The sequence below is a fragment of the Macaca thibetana genome, chromosome 15 (genome assembly GCF_024542745.1).
Source record: "Macaca thibetana thibetana isolate TM-01 chromosome 15, ASM2454274v1, whole genome shotgun sequence".
NCBI classification, from domain to species: Eukaryota; Metazoa; Chordata; class Mammalia; order Primates; family Cercopithecidae; genus Macaca; species Macaca thibetana.
Window position 1 is genome coordinate 83,251,632 of NC_065592.1, and position 27,517 is coordinate 83,279,148.

At 36.5% G+C, this 27,517-nt stretch overlaps 1 protein-coding gene across 22 annotated transcripts in view; it reads right to left on the reverse strand.

The window, feature by feature from the left end:
- TRPM3 (transient receptor potential cation channel subfamily M member 3) overlaps positions 1 to 27,517 on the reverse strand; it is a 1,017,461-nt gene that overhangs the window by 324,751 nt on the left and 665,193 nt on the right. The window contains exon 1 of one of the 22 annotated variants that reach the window (XM_050760896.1): positions 892 to 1,179. The exons of the other annotated variants lie outside the window; for them this stretch is intronic. The gene's annotated coding sequence lies outside the window, so the exon portion shown is untranslated. Of the gene's footprint in view, positions 1 to 891; positions 1,180 to 27,517 lie in introns of those variants that run through there. 22 annotated transcript variants of the gene reach the window in all.

The window sequence follows — 27,517 nt, forward strand, 5'->3', positions numbered from 1 at the left end:
AACATGTTTTGGAAGTCTCATGTACGCTTAGAAAAGATGCCTTCTATGGCCCCCAGCAAACCTCTCTGTATATTCTTTTCTAAAGGTAGAATGCACATAACCAAGACTGAGTTTGTGAAGGACTGGCTATTTTCTTTCTTGTCTTTCTGCATCATCAGTCATGTGTGATGTGTAATAGGGAAGTGTTTTTCAAAGGCTAATAATTAAAAGACATCATATTCAAAACAGAAATGAGGACACTCACATTGAACAAAGTATGATTACCCTCAAAGAATAAAGCAACTACTAATTTTGAAAGGTAAATATACAGTCAATAAAACATCAAAATAATGGAAACAAAAGTCTGTAAATATTGCTTTAAAAAATTAAGTCATTTCATTTAAGCAGGATTCGATGGTTTTCACAAAGTCTTTGCTACAAATGTTAGTCCCCAAACTACTTTGAATCTTCTTACTATATACTCCCCACCAGCTATTGAATCAAGTTCTCCAGGCAGGAAGATTTACAAGCACATACACACAGGGTGTATTAAACTCATTTCCAAAAAACCTTGGAACGTGCTGTTGCAAGATCTCTTTAGCAGGGAAGCTTAACAGAAGGACAACCACTCAGACCAGTAATTGCAAGATGAGGAAAGAGTCCACTAACTTTATAGGAACAAATTACAAGAGAAGTTTCACAATGCTTCTCATTTGTCACCCTCTCTTATTTCAAATGTATACCCTGTCTTCATCAAAAAAAACATCCCCAACCCAAAGGTACTAAATTCATATGTTCATTTTGCCCTTTCCCTCCACGCCTCCCTGGGTGTGGATCTTTGGTCTTCCTCTAGGTCCCCAGATCCAATATTGAGAAGTTGAACAAGAGAAAAGTTAGCCGAAATCATTTTACCTGAGCACTGACTCTGGGTGCTGGCAAAAGCAGTCCCCGGAGCAGCTCCTGTTGCTTTCATTTTGCTGCAGCTAGGGCTGGTCATTCCGTTAATAATGCTCTTATGACCGCCCACTGGAAAAAAAAAAGTCACTTGTTCGGCTCTTCCCCCAAGAGACGTTTCAAGTAAGCAATGAACTTGGGCAGATTAGCCCCTTGGAATGTGCTGCTTCGGGATTAGCCTCACTAAGAATCCCATGGACATTCCCTCCCAGCCCTCAAACACTGCTTGATTTGAACATCTAATCTGACGCCAGAAGAAAAACAAATCCCTGGAGAGATCGGATTTAACTGGCACAGGTCCTAACAGGCTCCCCCGCCTACCCCTCCCTTTTTCTTTTTCCATTTTCAGAGAGAAAGCTTGTGAAAGTGTGATAAGGTGTTCTGAGTTCTGAAAGTTCAACTTTGGAAAGCAAATCCTTCTAAAGAAACAGTGTACGAATGATCCGAGTGGCTGGAGCACACAAGCGGCATTGTTCCACCATCCCCAAAGAATGGAATGATAGCATTTCTTTAAAGAGAAACTGCTAAAATCTCTGAGCGTTTCAATAGAATATTTTGGTCCCTGAACATGAGCCTGAGAAGAATGAAGTTGGAGTTTGTCGGAGACCTTCGAGAACTTCTAAAATGTCAATAATAAAACTTGTCTGATCATACTTCTTATTCTGCTGCCCCTCTAGCAATTGCAAATGTATGATTAGAAACCTACAGTCCTGCTTTCTTATCAAAAAGAGGTGAGCTGTGACCATGGTAGCTTATGGATGCAGATCAAAAGCTGTGATGCCATGATATGTTTATTTGGGGTGGCCCAATGGAGAGATTCCAGCTGGTATTCAGTCACATAGAAAGGGCTCTTTCATGTATAATCCAAGAGTGAATATTTTAGATAATAATATTCTTGACTGGATAAGTGAACAAACTGGGGGAGAAAAGAACTTAAATTTCTAGAAGGCAAAAATACTTTTAAAAAAGTGAATATATGAGCACTTCCTCTCCAAAGGACTTTTCTCTTCCCAAACACAGAGGTAAGTGCTAAGAGATGGCATTCTTCCCTTTTCTTGTGGATGGTAAACCTGTGAGGGCAATGGGGCTTTGGTTTTCATTTTTCCATAATCCTCTGTCAAAACACCTAGTATGTGTCATTTGGACACTCAATAAGCATAATACTGGGAACCGAATGACTTATTTCAAACTTGAATTAGGTCCTGAGCCATCTTCTTGGCCCTCTGCTCTTTCTAGGATTGATCTTCTTCAAACTCCCACATTTTCTGGTCTGTCACTTACAAGTTTTCCCCAGAGAAAGAAACAATAGACTACCTAGTGACTTTCAGCGGGGGAAACATTATGATAAACAAGAACCAAATGAAACATCAGACTGAGTTTAACACATGATGGAGGAAGTCCCTTTGCCTGTCTTCAGGAGTTGGCTACAGAATAACACGTGGTGACAGCCTTAATGACGTATATACCCTTCCTTCTCTGCAGCTGTAACACTCCCAAGCACTTATTCCAAAGGAATCATCAGAGATGTGAGCACACAGAGATGTTCACTGCAGTGTTATTTATAATACAGAAAAAGTGGAAACAAATGAAGTCTATCAATAGGAGAGGAATCAAACAGTGTTTCATGCCATTTGGTGATTTTAATCAGGTTTCCAAAGACTGCTTAATTACCTAGAGAAATAAACATTTTCATGTTGTTATGTGAAAAAAGCAGGCCATAAAATGTTAAGGGCAGAAAAATTATAAATTTTAAATAGATACAGAGGTGATAGGTCGGAAACATTTTTAAGGTGGTAACTATGTAGCTAATTTTTGTTTTATTCCTTTTGCCTTTCCATGTTTTCCAAAGTTTTCTTCTGTAACCATATTTATAGTCAGAAACTATATTTTATATAGTCAGAAAATATTTTTTCAACTGTCAAGCTTGACCATATGATAATAGGAGGTTATTGGGGATGAGTATCTCAGGAAGAGATGAAGCAAGGAGAATTAAGTAAAAAGACAGAGGGATTCAGTGGGGACGATTTGGAAAAGAAAGTTTTACAATGTGGAGGGTGAGTTTTCTAGAGAAACAAAGGGAGAAGAGGAGGGAAGTGGGGAAATGAGAAGCGGGGAGCTGGGTGGGTGGGCAGGCAAACACCTGAAAGATACACCAAGCTGGTAGGCTGTAGTGGGTCTGTGAGACTAAATAAATTGATTGTAGATAATCTTCCCAATGTAAGAAATATTTTAACAATTCAGCTTTCTCAACTTCCTTCTTCACTAGATACTACTCCAACCCTTCATCTGAATTACTTTAAACACCGAGTTACATATATACGGAGTCTTTAAATATTGCTTGCGTATTTTTTTATCCTATTCTCTGCAGTCTTACTTGTTTTTGTTTTGTTTTCCCTTTATAAAGATAAATAACTATCCAATAGAGAATAGAATAAGAGGAGCCCTCCACGAACTTTACACCAAAGACAAAAATATTGCTGCCAGAATCCTGGGCATTTTACTCAAGTAAAAAAGGAAGTCCCAGGTGAGCACAGCAACTATTTCATGTGAGGTTGTAGATTATCTTTAGGACCCTTTGATTTAAGAAGGTAATTAGCTCCAAAGAGACTTGTAGCTCTAGGCCACACTGTCCATATAGATCTGTATAAAATCTTGTGCATCACCTGACAATGCAGCTCCCAACAGGGTATATTATCAACCTGTTTCAGATGTAGTTTAGAGTGAATATAATTTTAATACTAACAAGCGAAAACCCCAAGTGTAAGGCTTACTGTGCTTCTTCCTCACTCCTTTTTTATGCAATGGCAGATACCTTATTCTTCCCATTCATCATTAAAGAAAAATCCCACCTGAAGATAAAATACTAAAAAGTTTCTACTGGTGCACAACTCCATTTTGAAAAAGTGAAATCTGATTTTCTACCAGCAGTAACTAGATTGTAACATGGAAAATGCATATTTCATTATTATAAAGATGTCCAAAGCAGTATTTTTCTGGAATGTTCACATTTGACAACCGCATCGACTAAAGAGCATGATACAAAGTACTGGTCAGCAAATGTTTTCTGCTAAGGGCCAGATGGTACATGTTTTAGGCTCTTTGAGGGCGATACAGTCTCTGCAGTAATACTCAACTCTTATAGCATAAGAACTCCCATAAACAACAAGTAAACAAATGATCATGGTTTTGTTCCAATAAAACAGGTAGTAGGCTGGAACTGGTCCCGGTCAACTCTTGGTACAGAAAAAAGGGGTGTGAATGGTGAGGTGTCAAGAAGGAAGGAGTAGTAGTGGTTTTAAAAGACAGCTTTCATGGCACCATCACTAGTTTGCCTTTGCTCTTTCTCAAGCGTATCAGGCAAGATCTTCTTGAGGGGACTTTGTTCCTGTCATTCCTGTACCTGGATAGAGCCATCCTCAGCATCCTCAGATATGCCACAGTTCACCCTCTCAACACATCTGGACTGCTCAGAGGTCTTTCTTGACCATCATATCTAAAGGCACACCGTGTCATTATTTATTCCTTTGCTTCCCTCTGTTTTCCTCAGAGTCCCTCACATTACCTGCCATTATGCTGTGTCTTTGTGTGTTTGTTTTTCATCTGTGTCTCCCACTAGAATTTAAGTTCCTGAGGGCAGTGATTTTGTAACTGATGACGAGATAAGTGAACAAATTGGGGGAGAAGAGAGCTCAGTGACATTGATCTGATGTGGCCCCAGCTGATGTGGCCCCAGCACCTAGAATTGTGGCACATGGTTAGCACATAGAGGATGTAGGCAAATCATCTGATTTCCTTGCACATTAATTCTTCATTGGAAAACGATGCCATCAGGTTGACCAGTGTTTCCTAAAGAAGGATTTTAGGGCGGTACCATATGGTACCCAGATAAGTACCAAAAATGCCCAGATAAGCATTTTTCTTTTGATAGTTAGATGTTAATATATAATATACAAGGAAAGGCTAAACCTACAAATTTAACAAATACCAGTGCTTGAAGATATAATTTTTTTCTTTTTGGAGTTGTGAAAAAATGAGCCCATCAAAAATATTTAATAAACTAGAGTAAAAGTGATTTGTGGATAAGAGAAAATCATGATGGTATCACAACAGTGACCAAAGTTTGAGTAACACACAGGACCAAGCACTCTTAAATGTCCCTCAGGCTCCTTGCTTTTATTCTAATGCTTGGAAATAAATGTATTGTGTTCTCTAACATTTAGGGTTGCCATTTACCTACAAAGTTAATGGCAGAGGACCATGACAAAGCCAGCTGCCTCCAGAGAACACTGCCATCAGTGTGTTCTTTCCAAAATGATCAATGGTGCCATCCCCTGATCAATACCTGTCAGTGGCTCTCCATCCCCAGCATGGTCAGCTCAGCATCTAAAGTCTGGTTCTGGCTCTGGAAGTATCTTTCTTCAAATTTCTTCATTTCTGTATAAATCTTTGTACACTTTATGCTCCAGCAAACCAAATTATTGATTATTCCCTTCATGAACCATGTTGTTCTAGATTTCTCAAACTTTGAATATGTTGTCCATTCATCTGAAATGCTGGGTTCTTCCTTCTCTACTTGACCAATGCCTCTGCATTCTTTAAAACTCTGCATGAAACATTGTGTTCCTTGATGGGCTTAGCTGGCCACTGCCAGAGTGAATCACCATGACCATTGTTCCTCTTCCCTCTTTTGGTCACACTTCCATTAGGGGAAGAGTCACATGATATAATACTTATTTTCATTCCAACATGTATAATCATCCTTTGCCAGTTTCCATTGCAAATCTACAGTATTCTAGGTCTAGTATGGCATAACCAGAGTGTTGTAATTTCACCTAAACACTCCCCTTCTTCCTTCTCCTATTTTTAACATTATTTCTAGGGGAATATCAATTTCTCATCCCTATAATTCACCTTAGGGGAATAATTTCTTTGTGGGCTGAAGTTATTTGTACTAAAATTTACTTTATAGCCTCTAAACTTAAATCATATACACCTTAACATAATGTTAGGTTAGATTATGTTTTTATCATCTGATTGGGAAAAGATTCAATAAATTATTATTTACAATGATAAATTAAACTCATGTTTTGTCAATAGGTCATGCTGTGTAAATCATACTTAAAAATATTCAGAATGTTTACGTAGCATGTCATTCTACATACGCATTTTTATAAATAATTTCGAAATACAATTCTGTTTCTTTGGAAATTTGTTTCTTTATTATGAGGCAATTAATCATTGCTTGGCAATAATACATTATATTCATAAATTATTCTGCAGTTCCCAGAATGCTATGGCATATAGAATTTCATGTAATCTTAATAACATTGTATGGTCGGTGTTATAAAATTCCAGGATACAAATACGAATCTGGGGCTTATAGAGGTTAAGCATCATGCCAAAGTTATATGTCAGCCATAGGCTTAGCCAAATGGATTCAAATCCCTCATACATTTAGTACAGAGTAAAAACGAGGTTATGACTTTGTTTTCTGTCAAGTAAATGTAGAGTTGCAGCAACATAATGTCAGAATTTAAGTCCTTAATTCTGTTTAGCTTTCACAATTCATTCCTGAAACCTTCTGATTTTGTTAGCAGCCAAAGAAATGAGTTGAGTCATAAAATTGGAACATTTTATGTTAGTACAGAGAGCCCCAAATCCCTTACACTCTGTGATTGATTTTAGGGATGCTGAATGATGTTTTTGTTCTTAGTGGTAGAATAAGCACATTTTAATCATTTCGATCTTAACAAAAATATACATACTTCATTAACCTTAAAAGACAATGATGAAAAACTGAAATGAAGATGTAGACCCCCATTTCAAAAGTATCCTATTTATGGTCAAGGGTTAATCATGTGTTTCAATACAGTAGCAGTTTCCACACAATGTCTTAAAACCTTCAAAGCCATACACACACTCTTAAGGGCTTTACCGCCTTTGTCAGCCAAAACCCGTAACTACAGTAGTGCCAGCTCTATGAAACTGGCTTACATCTTTTAAAAAGTAGGATAAATTTTAATTGAAGGAGGAGGAAAGCCAAGACAAATTTATGAACAAAAAATACTGAGATTGAGGTTTGACACCCTCAAGGGCCCGAAACTTTAAAACAACAGCTCTGGATCATCTGTTAGAAAACAATATCACTGTGTTAATGTCAGCGCACAGCCAGTGAATGGGAGGGTTTTCTATATTCATGGAGGCTATGCTGGTGGGAACTATGACTTTGTTTCCTGTCAAGTAAATGCAGGGTTGCAGCAACATAATGTCACAATTTAAGTCCTTAATTCTGTTTAGCTTTCACAATTCATTCCTGAAACCTTCTGATTTTGTTAGCCGCCAAAGAAATGTGCTGAGTCATAAAACTGGAACATTTTATGTTAGGTAGAAATGTGGAATTTATGTGACAAAGAATATCATAGATTCCCAAGCTGAATTTTGTTTATCTCTTTGGCCCTGGAAGGATGAAGAGGCAAACCAAAGGTGAGAATAAAAAAATAGTTGCAAAGTTGCAATAGCATTCACAGCAGAGTTGTCATGTAAGGATTAACAACAACAAAAAAAAATCAGTCTCTGTCTACATGTATGTCTACATGTATATTATATATGCATATCATTTTTATTTTTGTTATTTTTATTTTCTTTATTATCATTCCTGACTACTATCAAGTGTTCTGGGTAGAGATGCTGATTTATTTTAATCAATGGATGATTCCAATTCTGAGGTCAAATTATTTATCCTCACAAGGTACAGACTTAAATTTGGCTGTTGGATCTTATTTCTGAAATCCCTATTTTTGGTATCCATTCACAGCAATAGTAAGGCAGAGCCTGGGGGACGCATGACTGATTAGGAGTCTCAAGATGTGCATCCTAGCCATGACTTGTTTACAACTAGACATATGACCTTGGAGGAGTGACTTAATCTTGGTGATCTTCAAGATCAGTCCCAATTCCTAGAGTTAGGATCCTGGGAATCAGCTTTATTGTTACTCCCTCATTAACATGTACAAAGTATGTATAGGGGCTTTTTTGAAAATAAGAGATCTTTTTAAATTTCAATTTTTATAAGTTCATGCAATCATTATTTCTTTTATAAGTAAACAAAAATGTAGCAGAGCACACGGTTTTGTGTTTACTTAGTGCAGAGTACACAAAGAGATTTGAATTAATAAATAATTCCTGAAATAATTCTCACCAGACTCCAGTCATCCTTAAGAATGCCCCAGGTTGAACAATTTGGCACATGTGTAAATGTTAATCTATTTCAATGAGACTTCAAATATTATTAAGATGTTATTACAATTAATTAATAACTCTGCCATTGAGAGAATTTCCAAGAGTAGAACTTGGTATTCTTTTGCTTCATCCCCTACTAAGTGATAAATGAAGTCTTGATGATCATTCAGGTCAGAATATGCAGAGACTGCTCAAGATTTGTAACTTTTTTTAACCTAACAATCAAGAATTATTTCACTGGAGGAACTGATAACAAATCAATCCCATTTGTGTCATGAGAAGCAACTTATAAGCAGATAGATCCAGCAATATAAAGGTAATGTTACTTCTATAACTTTCTGGAAATGAAAAATTATTAGGTATTAAGTTAATGCAGCATAAATGTATTTCTGTCTGATAGGCATTTTTCTCTGTCACATTACTAGATTGTTAGGTAGAAAATAAATCCATCTGCATAAATTTGGATTTATGCAGATTTAGATCCTCGACTGCTCCAAATAAAAAGATAGAAGGGTAAAAACATGTTATAAGTTAGTCTTTAATTTGGTTATATTGTTCTAATGTGACCATTTTAAGGTTGTTCAAGGTTATTAGGCTTAGCTTCAAAATACTGTTAATGTCTTTCCTTATGACTCACTACCAAAGCCTGAATCTTACTGATTTATTCTTACCTTAGTGTGTTAATATTAAATCTTTTTGGAATATTTTACATCCCAGAAGACACTTATATACATATACATACATACACACACACACACACACACACAGAGACATATACATATAGAGACATATATATGAACTGTCTCTAAATATATTAATTTAAATTTGATGCACATAGAAATAATCAGAATTCAAAAGTAAGTATAAAGAATTTTAATAGGATCACTATACATTATATGTACCCCAAGTCACTATGTAGCCCATAAATATGTACGATTATGTCAATTTAAAAATTATAAAAATTAATTAAAATTTTAAAAAACAAAGTGAGTCTCTGGTAGACGTTACAAAAATAATTTTCAAAGATAGCACAAAAATATAGATTTCGTTTCCAATTTGTTTCTGTTCCATTGGATGGAAACATGACTTTTTTTCCTCCTGTCTCTTTTCCCACCATCTCACCCTTACACTCATGTAGAGTTCTAATCTCTGAATATTTGTTGCCAAAATGAATTTCTGATAATAAGATTCTTCTGAGACAAGCTATGCTAGTTTTAAAAAGAATATTTTGCTGGCTTTCTAATTGTTCCCTACATCCCATTCTTTACCCAGTAACAAGTTATATTTTTCCCCTTACTAATTAATAGACTTTATTTTTTAGAGCAGTTTTACGTTTACAAAAAAGTTCAGAAGAAAGTACAGTTTCACATATTCTCTCCTTCCACCTCTCTCCACAATTTCCCTTATTATTTAACATCTTGCTTTGGTGTAGTACCTTCCTTATAATTGGAAAATGATACATTATTATTAACTAAAATTTGTACCTTACATTAAGGCTCAGTCTTTGTACTGTACAATTCTATGGGTTTTACCAAATGCATAATGTCAGGTATCCATCATTACCATACCATACCAAATAGTTTTACGAATGGTCTTTTAAAATGATGAATTAGCTCATGGCATTCCATCTCCCACACTCCACAATCATTCAGTGATTTCATATTACTTTCAAAATAGAGCCCAGGTTTGTTACTGGATCTCACAGGCCTTACATATCACATCCTAGCTCACTTCTCCAAACTCTGTCTACGCCAAGTCGACCCAGCTCACTACCTCCAGCCACATCAACATTATTTTAGATCCTCAACTGCTCCAAATAAAAAGATAAAAGGGTAAAAATATCATGTTGTAAGTTAGTCTTTAATCTGGTTATTGCTTCTTTAAAGGGACACAAATATTCATAACTTGGGATGGGAGTTGGGGAAGGGATCACTGGAAACTTGATATTTCAAATATAAATTTTTATAAGTAGCAATTTTAGAATTACCTCCCTCCAGGGAACTGAAACTCCCTACAGATTGTTTTATTTGATAATATGATTTATTCTAAGATTCCTGTTTGGGACATGAGGGATAAGTGTGATACTATTTTGGATGTAAGGTAATTATAAACCCATTAATCACTGGGAAATCATGGAATGGAAACCAAGTATCCTAATGCATGTGTCCATTTAAACTTCGCAAGAGATCTTAGGTCCTTTCTCCAATATTTAGTAGAAAACTAACTTCTTTCTGGTAAATACTACCTCGTTTTCTGTTGGTGACATAAATGCAAAAAGAAAATCATCACACACACACACACATACATACACACACACACAGTCCCATGAAATTCCTGGCTCTGGGATGCTATATATATTATAACACTATTTATGATTATTCATTAAAACTGTCACCACTGGTGAGGGCATATTATACACTATCGTACTAGTTGGATCCCCAAATAATAATATGGCTTTTTTGTTTGAACAATTATTTTTCCCCTTTAATTTTTTGAATGCCACATGACACACTGATGTGCACATTACTTACTGTAAATACTGACTCGACTTGAGGCCCTTATCACATACACACTTGTGTGTATGTATCTTATCCCACTGTCAATCCCAATTTTAATGATTTGAAAGTGAATTGTTATGAAAGTGGGCAAGCATTTTTACAAATGTACAAATCTAATCTCTCAGGGAGAATCCTGGAGAAAACATTTCACTTTGCTTACAGTTCTAATGCAGATGTCTTTAAATTATCATTAAGATTAAAGGTAAACAGAAGCATAGCTGTGGAGTTAATTGTATTTCATTAAAGTCAATGCTACCTGGAGCTCCAACTTGAGTCATTACATGGAGAATTTGAAAATGAGCCATCTGAGCTGTACTTACTTATTTTTTAATTAATTCACTCATATATTCAAAAATATCTGTTGAACACTGACCTGTGCAAAGCTCTTTTAGTTTCTGAGGAGGTACAAGGCTTTATGAAATCCTTATATCCGTTTTTAGGTTTATGCTGTGTTCTAGAACAATGCTTCTTAAATGAGTTGTTGTAACAAATCTTTTAAAAGAAAATTTCAATCCATTACATCACAAACTGATACTTTTATAACATGCCATAAAATCGATTATGCACGTGGATTTTGTGGCAACAGCAAATTGCCATATAAGTTTCTAAAATGCTTATTCTCAATTTTTGTACTCTTATCATTCACAAACAGTTTGTGGGCCAGTACCAGTTGATGAACCACAAGGCACTAATCAGTGTGCAGTGCATGGTCCAGAAGCATCAGTAGCACCTGGGAACTTGTTAGAAACGCTGATTCATTGGCGACCCCCACCCAAGATCTACTGGATCTGCACCTGCACGTTAGTAAGATTCTCAGATGATTCCCTTACGTCTAAGTTGGGAAAACACCATGCTGGAGGAAAATCAATCAGAGGCAGTAAAGATTACAATAACGTTTTATAGTAGCAGCACTAACAGTTTTACAGCTATTGCAATATGTCATACATTGGTCTAATTATTTTCATGTATTAACTAATTTGGACCTCATCACAAACCTGTGAAGTAAGTTCTTTTATTATGCTCATTTTGCAGATAAGGACACTGAGGAAGTGGAGGTTAAGTTACTGGTTCAGTGTGATGCCGCTGGAAAGCAAAACACAGGGACCTAGAATAACTTCACTGACACAGAGAAGTAAATACACGTGCCAGGGATGCTGAGAAAAAGCAGTCAGTTTGGGCCAGGAGAGGTATTTGAGCTGGGCCTGGCACTGAGTTTGTGCTTTCAGCATAGAGTAAGCACTTAAATGATTATTCTTGCATTTCATTTAATTACATTTTTGTCCTTTCCTATTTCTATAACTTCAGAGAGGTGGTTGCAAATTAATTACCTGTTCTCATACTTTCTACTTTTTAAGATTTAAATTTTCCTTTCTCTTTCTGTTTCTCCTAAAATTTTTACAATGAACTTTCAAGTACTTTGTTCTTTCACCTGCCCATTAACTCTCTCTATCCTGACTAATAGTGTGCAGTTATCCTATATTCTCATGATGTTCTCTAAGCTCATTTAGGGCAGGGACCAGACCATATCTATTTACCTTTTCAACCCCTTCACTACCCACAGTGCCTGGCATCTGGTAGAACTTCAATAAACATCTGTTAAAATAGTGAAAATGGCCATACTGCCCAAGGTAATTTATAGATTCAATGCCATCCCCATCAAGCTACCAATGAGTTTCTTCACAGAATTGGAAAAAACTGCTTTAAAGTTCATATGGAACCAAAAAAGAGCCCGCATCTCCAAGACAATCCTAAGTCAAAAGAACAAAGCTGGAGGCATCACGCTATCTGACTTCAAACTATACTACAAGGCTACAGTAACCAAAACAGCATGGTACTGGTACCAAAACAGAGATATAGACCAATGGAACAGAACAGAGTCCTCAGAAATAATACCACACATCTACAGCCATCTGATCTTTGACAAACCTGAGAGAAACAAGAAATGGGGAAAGGATTCCCTATTTAATAAATGGTGCTGGGAAAATTGGCTAGCCATAAGTAGAAAGCTGAAACTGGATCCTTTCCTTACTCCTTATACGAAAATTAATTCAAGATGGATTAGAGACTTAAATGTTAGACCTAATACCATAAAAATCCTAGAGGAAAACCTAGGTAGTACCATTCAGGACATAGGCATGGGCAAAGACTTCATGTCTAAAACACCAAAAGCAACGGCAGCAAAAGCCAAAATTGACAAATGGGATCTCATTAAACTAAAGAGCTTCTGCACAGCAAAAGAAACTACCATCAGAGTGAACAGGCAACCTACAGAATGGGAGAAAATTTTTGCAATCTACTCATCTGACAAAGGGCTAATATCCAGAACCTACAAAGAACTCAAACAAATTTACAAGAAAAAAACAAACCACCCCATCAAAAAGTGGGCAAAGGATATGAACAGACATTTCTCAAAAGAAGACATTCATACAGCCAACAGACACATGAAAAAATGCTCATCATCACTGGCCATCAGAGAAATGCAAATCAAAACCACAATGAGATACCATCTCACACCAGTTAGAATGGCGATCATTAAAAAGTCAGGAAACAACAGGTGCTGGAGAGGATGTGGAGAAATAGGAACGCTTTTACACTGTTGGTGGGATTGTAAACTAGTTCAACCATTATGGAAAACAGTATGGCGATTCCTCAAGGATCTAGAACTAGATGTACCATATGACCCAGCCATCCCATTACTGGGTATATACCCAAAGGATTATAAATTATGCTGCTATAAAGACACATGCACACGTATGTTTATTGCAGCACTATTCACAATAGCAAAGACTTGGAATCAACCCAAAAGTCCATCAGTGACAGATTGGATTAAGAAAATGTGGCACATATACACCATGGAATACTATGCAGCCATCAAAAAGGATGAGTTTGTGTCCTTTGTAGGGACATGGATGCAGCTGGAAACCATCATTCTTAGCAAACTATCACAAGAACAGAAAACCAAACACCGCATGTTCTCACTCATAGGTGGGAACTGAACAATGAGATCACTTGGACTCAGAAAGGGGAACATCACACACCGGGGCCTATCATGGGGAGGGGGGCGGGGGGAGGGATTGCACTGGGAGTTATACCTGATGTAAATGATGAGTTGATGGGTGCAGCACACCAACATGGCACAAGTATACATATGTAACAAACCTGCACGTTATGCACATGTACCCTACAACTTAAAGTATAATAATAATAAATAAATTTAAAAAATAAATAAAAATAAAAAAAAATCTGTTAAAATAATTGATAATAATACACAGTTATCAAAAAGTAGAGTAGTTAACTGAGTTAACTGTAGATGGAACATTCTTTCAGATGTGAATTAATGGAACACCTTGCTCTTTTATTTTCCTAACATGTTTTGCATAAATGGAACCATTAAACCTTAAAATATGGGGACAAATGTAACTATCTGTCTCTTAAAGCATTGTCATTGAATTGACTGAGTGATTACACTGAATCACATGTGCAATTCATGCTGTACCTGTGTGTGCGCACACACACATGCATGTGGTTTTTCTGTTAGAATCTGGTAGACACACTCCTAGTATTTCATTCACCAATTCTACATTACAGATTACATGTTGGAAAACACTGATAAAAGATAAATTATGTATTAAATCTCTACCCTGCCTTACGTTGGCATTATAGCCTAATAGCTCATTTGAAGGATAAGGGGTCCACACCATCATTCTTGAATGTCTGCACCTTCAAATGAATATTTCATGACCTATGGAAAAAAATCTTAGGAAAGCTCTGGATTGTCAAATGCTATTTTAGGAGTACAGAACATTTTTTTCTTAATGTCAGTAGATATCATTATTTAAATTCAGCCATTTGTTAAATAGTATAATTGCCCATCAATTATGTTTTCCCACTGAATTTAGATCACACGTTATACCTTCCCTTTGCTCAAGATTTTTTAAGCCTTAGAAAATAAAGGCAGATTCAGACTAACCTGAAAAATAAATTTAGTCAGTGTGATTCATAATAATGGAAAAGTTCAGACTCTTATTTCTTAAGTAGTTTTTAAATGCTGGTCCTTGCTAGCTTTTGTCTTACCCAAATAGAAAATTCTGCATTTTCTATGTTAAAAAAATAAAATTGTGCACACAGATTCCTAAACAGGTGGATTTTAGTTGATATTTGCATGTGTGTATAGTTGTATGCACCCTGGCCAGGTTTAAATGATTAATTAGTCCATAAATTTGAGGACAAAATCCTGAAATGCTTTGTTTGGCTTAATTTTATGGCTCTCTTTGTGTTCTTAGATGCACATCTGTACTGCTGTGCTCATCATTTAACATTTAAGACCTCATTGATAACTTTCTCACGACAGTGTTACTATCAGCTTGAACTTTTGTGTCAGATATCAATACAAGTAACTTAGAGGCTACTTATATGAAGCCTAAGTCACTCCATTAGTGCTTCTGTTCTTACAGTCCTCTTCTACCTGGCCTATTTAGAACAAACAGAGAAATGAAGCGGTAGCCTGCTTGTGTTTCCAACTGTGACTGGGACAGATTTTTCCATTGCTTCAGTTTCTTCTTTTGCAAACATAAAGAATACTCCTATCTCTTGTGACCGCACAAGGGACTATGGACAGAATTGATAAACATGATGACAATCCTAGATTCTTTTTTTAAAATGACTTACAAGTTTTTGTTTATTTTTTTATTGACACATATTAGATGTACATATTTTCAGGTACATGTGATAATTTGATGCATTCATATAACCAAATCTAACCCTGGATTCCTTATGAGTATCATATGAGGACTTTGTTAGCATAGGGTACTGGCTTACCATAAGAGACTAAAAGATTCTTTAAGCTTTCTTTTTATCATAATAGGTGGCTGAATTTAAGCAGTTTTAAATTACATTCTTGCTTGACTTACACCTAAATGTCAATTTTCTTCAGAATTACAAAAGCACGGTATGAATTAATGTGACTGCCCTACCCCCATCCCCATACAAAAAACCCATTAGGAATTTTCCGAGATTTAAGTAACATGGAATTTGATTACACAGTGCATTCTGGGGCTCAGCCACAGCAGGCTGTAGGTACCAGGCAGGCTGATTATGACTTAACGCATTGTTTCAATGTGATTTTGCAAAGGATTTCATTTAATGCAGATTAGTAAGTTTATTAAGCTGTTGATAATTGAAGCCTCTTAAGTTTGGTAAGTACCATCGAGTGAGGTAGATTAGTGGGGTTTAATTTGTTGCTCTCAAATAGCAAACGAAGACTTAGCAGAATAATTACATCTCCTCTGTGGGCTAACAAAAGGTGACATTGCAATGGTGCTTTTGGCCACTTCTGCAGTTTCCTTTACAGTATTGCCTTTAGAGTTTGCCCCATTGCTCTCAAGTGACCAAACCCATCAACTTTTCTGTTGTTTCCTGAAATTATCTCTCTATTCCCTTGGCCATATTTTAACTACATTGAGGGTAGGGACTGTGTCTCCTCTGATTCCTAAGTATCTGGCGTATAGAGGCACTCAGTATGTGTGTTTAACAGAGGAATGAATTATCTTAAACAATCATAAAGTATGCTCTGAAAATAACATTATCATCAAGTTTTCAAGTGCTAGGAAGTTATTCTTAACCAGAGCATAAAGTAGCTGTGTCAGCCAAAAGACTAAGAGTCAACTCAACTTATTAAAGGGATTGCATCAATGAGTAAAATTATTTATTATCTCATAAATCTTTGGCCACACAGAGTGCTCACCCCAAGTTAGTCTACCAAACACATTAACTTAATCTCTGGCATGACCAGGTCCTCATTTTGTTACATGCCTATGGTGTCATTACAAGAGAAAGAGTCTTTATCCGTCTGGGACTCCTAGGTCTGCCATATTTCTAGCAGAATCACAAATCAGATGGCAGAAAACACTACACTGGCATGAGCTTACATAGATTATATCTGTTAAGAGGAAATGCCAAAGCTGTTTGGAATGACTGTAAATGAATTTCTAAAGTCAATTTTGGTTGTCTTTTTCATTCCTGGATGTGAGAATACCCATAGAACTGCAGGTGTGAAGGTTTAGGGGCTTAGGCCTCAGAGAAGGTCACTGTTTTTTGTTTTTTTCAAGTGGCTCTTCAGGTACTTAATTTTTTTCAGAATGACACCAAAACTTCACACTTAGCAAGAAATTTTGAGTATTCTAGAACACATTGCCTTCCTGAAAACAGATGAATGAATTCTCTTAAACAATCATAAAGTATGCTCTGAAAATAACATTGTCATACATGTTTTCAAGTTCTTTGAAGTTATTCTTAGCTAGAGCATAAGGTAGCCCACTCCTGGTGTCTCCCTACTTTATACTGTTGATCATATGAGGTCTACCTTGAATTGTTGAGGTAGTGCACCTTTAAAGATTTAACCAAGTGACTGTGCAAGGATGCTTGGTTGCAGGTCATGGCAACTATTCTTAATGACTTCATAACACCATAAAGAATAAAGGATAATGAAGGTCGACTCCTTCATTTTAGTGAGTGGTGACTTTGTTCTTGACTGGGTACAATTTAAAACATGGAACAATTTCCAAAGGTAACATTCTGAACATATGTGTTTCCTATAACATAATAATAATGGGATAGTAACAAACTTCAAAATGATATATATGTAAGAGTACAAAATCCAAGAGTAATAGGGAAGTTCTCAAACCAGTGTACTTCCTAGAGATCTCCATCAGTATCTTTCTGACCACACGTGGCCATTTTTACGACAATATCACCTGCACACCCATCCGCATGGTCATAGCTGAATAGACCAATAGACCAGTGGTAGTGAGTGACTCAGAAGCAAAAAATCCACCAGTGGTCACTACTTTTGACTTTTGCATTTCCCCCAAAGAGAAACTAATCAATTATAATCCCTTTTCTGAAATTTGAACTTGGAAACTTACAGAAGGCATGGGAAATTAATGTAGAGAGGTCTTGAGGTAGAGAAAGTTCCAAATAGGCAACAACACATGTGTTAGCAGAAATTGAGAGAGGAGATTACATGCATTATGAGTACTCTATAGCGTTTGTGCAGTTAGAAACAGAAATGCGGTGTGTAAGACAGAAATCAAGTGGCCTATGAAAGACAGAGAGCTGGAGAAAGTGGTCTCTGATGCTTTTCCCATTCCAATTCTAGTCAATTTCTAGGTCCACATTAATTTCTCCTCCTCTGAAGTGACTTGAATGATTTTCATCGTATAGTTGAAAAAGGTAATGGTAGACTTACATGAGCCAAAGATACCAGAAAATTTGTTTCTTCACAATTCACAGATTCAGCATTTCACTTGATTTACCTGAGCCCTATGGTAGAAGAAGCTGACATTGAGAGGTGATGAGACTTGCTCAAGTTCATACCACTAGCAACTGGCAAAGCCAGGCAAATCAAGGACTCCTTTCCCAGATACAATCACACCTTCATATAGAAGGCAGGGTCTGCTGGCTTCTAAGATACAGTAGTTTCATCTTTGGAAAGGGGATGAATTTGCAAGACAAGTACAGAGGATGAAACGTTCTATATATACCAGGAGCAAGATCCTAGGAGTTATTTTGCATTTGGAAGTGATTGCAGTTTTAGCTCTGACATGCCTGGGTCTTGATGTCCCAAGGTTTTTCTTAATGTGGTTCATTTAAGGGAATTTTATTTTCAGCATTCTGGTAGTTGTTTTATATTTGCCATCCATAATGAAGGGATTCCTAGGGAGTCAATGTTAGGGTGTGGTTTATAACAATCCCTTCCAGGGACAGTATCCAAAAGCTAACTCTTCAAGCTGCTTTTTTAAAACTTATTTTGTATGTTCCTTCTGTATTACAAAAGTTGTGCTAATTCATTGAGGGCCTTTTGGAAATAGCTACACAGAAAGAAGAAAATAAATATTACCTCCAACCCTAACTCCTGCTCGGAGAACTCTGATAGCATGTTGGCATCTATAAGGCAAATGTCTGATTTCACTTTGGGATGCAGTGACCTGGTGAAAGCATGCAGAACTAAATTAACCATTCATCTGAGAATGTGCTGACCAGGCAACGGGGGCAGAACTGGCGATGGCCCCAGCATGGGGCAAAGTGTGCGTGTGTGTGTGGCATGTGGCAAAGGTGCTTCTTATTACAGGAGTAACTTTGCATTTTATGTAAATAACTCCTAACAGTCTCTGTATATAGCTATGCCTTTAGTTTTTGCAACATCCTAAATGTGTTTGGTTCATGTTCTGGCTTCACAGAGCTGGAGGGCATGTATTCCGCTAATTTAAGTGATTAAACATAAATTACAACAATCCTGGAGATAGTTATAAGCATACCAATGTATTAGAAAACAGGTTGAGGAATCAATGACTTGAGGCAAAACTCCTGCTAAAAATCATCCCGGGAGTTTATGAAAAATGCACACTCTGGGGTCCCTCGATCACAGATTCTGAATCTGTAGGTGAAGGTGAGTCTCCAGATTCTCAACTTATAAATAAAAATCACAAATAATTCCATGAACTGCTTTCTGAATGGCACTGCTAACATTTCCTCTTCATCAGAGTTTCTCAGAGTTGGTCTACTGACGTCTGCTTGCAATGTGCCCGACCCCCTGTTGCTGCCTCCTTTGAGGTCTTCATCTCACTTCAACTCTAACTGTACTTTCCTAATAGGCTAACGCTCTGGGCCCCCAGTCCCCTCTCCCCACTCCATCCTTGACAATGTCATAAGTATCTTCCTAAAGCAGGATTTCTCAACTTGGTATTATTGACATTGGGTATTATTGACTATTGCATCATTCTTTGTTGTGTGTGCTGTCTTGCGCCTTGAAGAATGTTTAGCAACATCTGTGGCCTGCATTCACTAGATACCAATAGCCCACCTCCAACTGTGATGACCAAAGCTATCTCTTGTCATTGCCAAATGTCCCTTGAGGGCAAAATGTTTTCCCTGGTTGAAAACCATTGTTCCTAAACCTTAGGGAAGAATGAGTTAGTCTCTTCCTCCAGTGTCTGAATGTTTTACCATAGCATTCAAATACCTATGTGATTTGCCCCCAAACCACATTTTCTGGCTTGTCTATTATTAAACTTCTCAATAACCCTCACTCTTTACCAAACTAGGTCATTCCTCCTCCTAGCCCTGGCATTCACACTTCTGTACTTGCTTCTGCTTTTTCTCAGGCCTTCAGTATTCTTCCTTTCTGGCTTGCTTTACCAGGAAAACCTTAGCTCACCTCCAAAGCTAAGCTCAAAATCCATTTTCTCTAATTTTTCTTGAGTTTTCTAATTATCTCCTTCTTTGTGTACTATATGTTTACTTCTGCTTTTGTCTAGAAAGTATTCATTCAAATTTGTTTTGCAACCAATTTTTCCCTATCTCTTTCACCCTTGTAGATAAGGACCAGACCTTATTTCTGCCCAAGTCTCTGGTACTTAGCATAGAAACAGCACGAATTGCCCTTAATAATACAAATGAACAAAATTTGGCAACTTGGCACTTAAAATATACCACAGAAAGCAAAATTTTTCAATCTATATGTTGTAACTGACTCACCAAGAATAATGACAATAAAATTAAATGTGAATGTTATAGACTTACAGCATTACGCTTACAGCCAGGATGTTAACCATCAACATTTTAGAAAATTGCATTTGCATTGTATGTTAAGTCCTTAGGAAAAGTTAAGTTAAAATCTGTAAGAACAAGTGACACAATTATTAATAAGCAGGCCAAAGTCACTTTCCAAACAAATGCATGAGCCATGTCTACTTTAGTGTTTTTTCTTTAATAGGTATAAATTAAACCTCAAATCATCTTTGAAAAGCACTGATTCAGTAGGTATTACATGTGAGCATCGCTGGTGGAACTGTTACAATGGGAACTCCCAAGGAGTTCTAGGTTTTAGGAGTTGCTCTATTATTGCCTTAACAATCGCAGTAATTTGAAGTAATTATCTTGTCTCCATTTCCCTCAGTGCCTTGTGCCCTTACTTTATATTGTACAACAAATGCATCTGAACCTTCTAATCTTAACACCAGGTCTACAGTGCTTACTTCTACCACCTTGGCAGCTCTGAACTCAGAAAAAAGAGATGGGGTCAAGGGTTTGAGGGTGAAGTAAGGACTACTGAAGAAGAAATATTGCTGGGGATGGAGATCCTTTGTGAGTGTCTCTGTTTATTTATAATGAGTCAACACTTTTTTTTTTTTTTTTTTTTTTTTTGAGATGGAGTTTTGCTTGTCACCCAGGCTGGAGTGCAATGGCACGATGTCAGCTCACTGCAACCTACACCTCCCAGTGATTCCCCTGCCTCAGCCTCCCGAGTAGCTGGGATTACAGGCATGCACCACCATACCCAGCTAATTTCTGTATTTTTAGTAGAAATGGGGTTTCACCATGTTGGCCGAGCCAGTCTCAAACTCCTGACCTCAGGTGATCCACCCGCCTTGGCCACCCAAAACGCTAGGATTACAGGCGTGAGCCACTGCATCCGGTGAGTCAACACTTATAACTGACAAATATAACTGACAATTGACAGGAAATAAAATCAAAACATATGTTGAGTTAAAAGGAAGGTCATTCTTCTACATTAAAATCTGTAATAGCATCTACCTAGAGTTTACCAATATTAACAACCTAACTCCTACATCACCTGGATTTCTAAACACGGGTTGCCTGTGGCTAGTGGATTGGGCTATTCCTTAGAAAAAAAGAGGGCTAAGGATTTGAGTTCCAGCCATTTCGTTTAGGTTGTTCCAGGTTTTATTAAATTCAAATTGTGTCCTGTCAACATGTAGTCTCTTTCCTAACTTCAATGTTGAAGTCACAAAAAGAAAATTAAATAATATTTACTTAAGTTCTGGATATATCTTCAGCGCTAATTAACTGTTCACTGACAAAATGATTCCTCACTATGTCATTACTCCTCTAAAGTGTTAATCAAACTTAGAAATAATATAGAGAATAGAAATCTAAAAATAATTTCTCTATTTTAAGAGCTTATTGGAAAGAACATGTGATACAAATTTAATAAGTAAAATTTTACACTATGCTATTTATGCCAGCATGATGCCTTTTTATGTAGTACTTTAGGAGAGTTTTCCTGAATATCTGGTATGATAAGAAGAGGCTCCTGGCAAGCAACCGTATGTTTCTTATTCCAGTAGTTATGACTCTTCTTGTTTATGTTATAGTTGAAGGAATGAGGCAGCCCATGGAAATCTATTTTCTTAGTATCTGGGTATCTTGTGGGTTTCAACATCTGTTTGTCAAGTATCATCTCATTTCTTTACCACCAGAGAATGGTTTGCTCCTTTTCATCTATGTACATACACACACACTTTCATAAGCACAAAGACTTTAATTTGGGCAGAAGCAGATAGAGTCTATAAAGTACTGTGTATCTTTCCCATAACCATCATATGATGAAAAATAATGTCAACAATTGTGCAACTGCAGTATGACAAGTGTGAATGCCCTAATTGGTCAATTGGACCAGAATGATGGGTTGTTGTTTTTATTTTAAACCAATGTCACTTCTAATCTATTACAATGGTAATGAACAGCCAAGCAGCCTATTTCCCACGGATATCTTCAAAGCTCTACAGACTGCCATTTGAACCATTCTTTAATTGCCTCTGGCACAGATTGTAGCATGCTCCATAGAACCAAGAAGGCTTACTAACTAGATTTGGCTATCCCCAAGTCACTATAATGATGAGGCTTTATATGACTAAAGGAGGTTTTAGCTTCAGTCTTACTATGAACCATTATAACCACCCAGCACATAGTAGGTATCTGAAAAAAGTGAATTTTTATGGCAACATAGTCACGTTTTAATTTCTTGTTGGATTAATGGGAGTTAGGAGAATTTTTTGCTTTTGCTTTTATTTTGGAGTGCGTGTGTGTGTGTGTGTGTGTGTGTGTGTGTGTGTGTTCCAATCTTAGAAATAAAATTCTCTGGATAATTAAGATAAAGTTAGAAATTACCAGATACGTATTCTCCAAGCCTTTTCTCAGAAAAGTTTACTGTCTTTTATTGGAAGGATTTTACTCTTGAATTTAGTTTGCCATTGACAAGTACGGGTTTTGTTTTAAACTTTTGCCTACTGTCTTATATCCACTGTTAATGCATATTGCATATTATTTGTAAAAAATTCAGTGGTGATTGAAAGAGTGGTTGTATCATGCCCTCTCCCTGAGTCAGTGATAGTTCACTAGTTCTGTCTACCTATTTGGCTCAGCAGAGGTGCCTACTTGACTCCTGGGCCTAGGATGAGAAGAGGAAGGAGATGAGGTGTGGTTCCCTTCAAGCTGACTTTTGCCTAAGTTAAGGGGTGGTCATGTTTTTAGAATGGGAAGAAGGCCGATTCAACAGCATTTCTGATCAAACCTGCAAGATTAGATATATGCATTTATCTTGATTTCTCTCAAGTATTCTTCTAAAATGAGAGGAAAGGTATACCAACAAAAAGGCATAACCTACAAGGACAAGAGTATGGAGAAGGAGGTGGGAATACATAACAGATGTCAACAACATTTTTGGAAATTTCAATATGAATGGATGGGTGGTAATTCACATTACCAACTAGAGAATGTTCAAAGCTCAGGGACTGGAAGGGGTGGCACAGACAGTAAGAAACAACCTGATTCACCCCACTGAAACTCAGACAGGCTTAGGAATAAAGGCACCAGGTATTTTAAAGGCTAGGAGATGGGTGGAGTTGCAAAAAGTCAACCCCATATGGGACAAATGGTTGAAAGTCTTTAAAAGAACCACCCAAATTTCTGCCTCCACTCCACATAACCAGGAAACTGCTGCTCTCCCACCCAGGGGGAAGACCAGAAGTTGACTGTTTTGAGAAGTTGAACCTTAGACTAGATGCAGAGGTACAGCTGAAAGTATGAGGCACCAGGATTAGAACAAAAATATGAGTGAAAGTCTACACATTGATGGGTGAGGTCCCCACCAACCCCATCTGTTTTCTTACCTCCATCAGCCACTAGACCATGGTCAGTCTGGCTGAATGTCCTCCTCCAACCCCCTGACCATCTGTAACCCGCCCAACACATGCCTTCCAGCAGGATATTGGTGGACTTTTCTTTGGAAATATTGAAGAGCACCAAACAGACCTCATGATCTTGACTTTCAGGAATCTCCTAAGAAAATACTGGGTATCCATAGAGAAGACCACTGGTCAATAAATCCCACCTAAGGACAAAGAATTCCCAATCTGCATTTTAGTGCCTTACTCTGAAGTATAGGAACAAGCTTATACTTAGGCTTAAGTAATAGCCAAGGGTCATCAGGAGTTAAGGAAAGCCTCTATCACGAAAGACAGAAACCATTAAAATAAACAATAAAGGAAACAGTGCAGAAAAGTATAGTAAAATGTATATATGGGTATATACTTAGTATATACAGTATATATAGTAAATAATAAAAAATTAGTATATATACACTATATGTAGTATATATAATATACTATATATACTATATACTATAAATATAAAATATACTATAAAATATAAATATAGCATATTATATATAAATATATAATATACTATAAAATATAAATATAGCATATTATATATAAATATATTTATATATTCTATATGGCATATGTAAATATATATACACACTATAAATTAGTATATATGATATACAAATATGGTATACTTTATACTATATAGTATATATGTAGTCAATAGTATAAAATATACACAAACAGTATAATCAGTAGCCTCAGAGAACTAAAGAAGACCCAAGCATGGAAGAAGAGAGACTATAACACAGGACATTTTTAAAACAAGAAGAGAGTATTAGAAAGTTAAGAGATATGACAGGAAAAACAAAAAAACTAAATAGAAGCACTGGAAGATAAAGGTGAAGCTATCTCTTAGAAAATAGAACAAAGAGAAAACAGGAGAAAAATAATGTAAGTTAGAGACTTAGTAATAAACATTTCCAGCAAAAGAGAACAGATAACACCAAAAGACAAAATTATAAAAAAAAGATATAATTAAAACTTCCAGAATTGCAGAACATAAATTTCCAAATTGAAGGGGTCACTGCGAGTGCTCAGTGGAGTAGATGAAGATAGACCTCCACCAAAGAATAACACTGTAGAATTTTTAAAAACCAAGACAAAGATAAGATTCTACAGGCTTCCAGACAGAAGAAAACATGTTTTGTAAATAAGATCAAGATTCAAGGAAATCTAGAATGCAAGGGGGATAGCTTGAAATCATGAGGAAAAGATTTTTAATCAAGGGTGAGAATAAAATAAATAAATTTTAGTTCCTAAAATAGTTCAAAATTTAACCCCATATGCTGCAACATTTCATGGGATGTTATTGGAAAATATGCTCCATAAACAGGAAAAAACATGGTATCTAAAAACAGGGAACCAAGCATGGGACAGAGGCAGAGGGAATTCAGAGAAGGATAGGAAACAAAGTGCCAGATGATAAGACAGCTCTGCAGCAGAGCTGGGAACAGCTGCTCAAGAGTACATGCATGAAAACAACAAACACAACTAACCTACAGAATTGTTCAGAAAAGGAGATTGAATAATTTTATTATTGGGCCCAACAGTGAAGAAAATTTGCCTAGTCATAGAAAATAGAAACACTGAGTACTGAAAAATTGAAAAAAATAATTGCTAACTATATGGAGAGTGAAGGAAAAGATGAAGTATATGCTGGAAAAAGGGAATAAAATAGCTAAATCCCATTTTTCAAAGTAAAAATATCACACATGCAAAATAAAAAAAGTAGAATTCTAAGCATGCTGCTTATAAACATAGAGTTAAATGCCAGAAAAAGATGCTTTTAGAGTTGAAAGCGGATGTGAAAGCAGATATATGGGGTAAGAAGTGTTAGGCAAGGGACCCTGTTTTTTGTGTGAAAGACCTTGTAGCACTACTTGACTTTTTAAGCTCTAACATAAAACTATGTAATAAAAATGAATAGCAATAGCAAAATTTGGAAAAACAAAAACCTAAATAGAAGTGCTGGAAGATAAAGGTTTCAAATGAATGAAATTGGATCATTAGTTATCTCTCCAGCTCCCCTTGGGTTGTTACGTAAAATGAACATGTATTATGTACCATGAGCCACTGTTAGGAGGTTTCTTCGGCATTATCTCATTTAATCCTAATGACAACTCTGTAAGTTGTCATTTTTGTCCCCACATTCCAGGTAAGAGAACTGAGGCTCATAGTTCTGAAAATTTGCCAAAGACCTCAGGGCTGGCAAAGTCAGACCCGACCTTGAGCCTTTCTCACCTTGTGTCTTAGGCGCTTACCATATCCCAGAGTTTCATTTTATTATATAAGAAAGTTTATTTCAAAACTATGGACCACCAAGCTTCTCCCACCCTAGACATCCACAGCAGGGTGAACACCTGGATGATAATTAGAATTCCATGGTTTGGGCAGGAGGGATTTACAAGGAAAAAGAGGGAAAAAGGAAAACGATATCTGAGAGGATTTTTAATTCTCAGAATGAATTGCCCGTGTTATTTTAACATTTTGTGTTTTAACATTTTGGAAGACTATATATAGAAATTAATTATTCATGGGGTAAGATAATTTACTTTTTTTAGCCACAAGTGAATTATACAGTACCAAAAGTAAAATGAGTTAACAGTATGTAATATCGTTCAGAAAAAGAGGCCTTTATGAGAGTCAGAACATAAGAAAGGCATCTGTAAATTGGTAGAAATACCTAGAAATAGGGTGATTCCTCTAGATCAGCACTTCTTTGCCTTTAAATAAATGAAGTCAGATCCTGAATTTTGAGATTACAAATAATAGCAAAATCATTTTCACAGCTGTGCCACATTTATCATCTTGAAATAATGATGTGGTTTAACTCAATTTAATTTTAATTATTTTAATATTTTATACTTTTGGAGAGAAAAAGTCTCAAATCAACACATTACTACTTCTTTAGATTCAAGTTTCATATTTACCTGTTTGACCTCAAGAAAAGAAAACCCAATAAATTAGCCAATCTGCAAGCATTTATGAGAATCTATCATATTCATGGATGGTTAAGACCAGTTCTAAATAAATGTATTTCTGCATGTAACTCAAGAGTTTTCAATTAAAGAGGCTATTCTAATTCTCAATCAATACTTTAATGTATGTGGTTAAAATGTAAGTGGTTAAAATCAGCAATTATTATTATAACCATACTACGTGGTAAAATAGAAAATCAGTCGAACAACAAAAGAATATTACAGGTTTCTTGTTCTGATCGTTACCTTCATGTATCTAGGAAAGTCACTTAATTTCTACATGACCAACTACATCCACAAATAAAATTGAGAAAATACCATCTACTCTACTTTACAAGGTTGTTAATATGCTGAAACATGAGACAGCATTTTAAACAAGCACAAAGCACTATCTATCTACAATATATTCTGAAAAAGAGGCAATGTTGTTGATATATTTCCCCAGAGCAGAATCTCCTGCATTGGACTGCTATTATTAATATTATATGTAGGTGCAGATATTTTCTGAGACACCAATAACGCTTTTTCTAATGAAACTGTTCCCCATAGATCCTCCAGATTGGAAGGGCTGCATAACCAGGCTAGGGAGGTTTGCTGGGTGAAATCCCATGGACCATGCCAGGGGTTTGGGTTAGAGAACTGCCTTTGTCACAAGAAAACTTGGGCAATTCACTTAAATGCTCTTAGCTCTAGTTTTCTTGTCCATAAAAAGGAAGTCCTAATATGCTTCATAGGGCTCTCATTAGGTTCAAGTGAATAAAAAATATGAATGGCTAGAGTA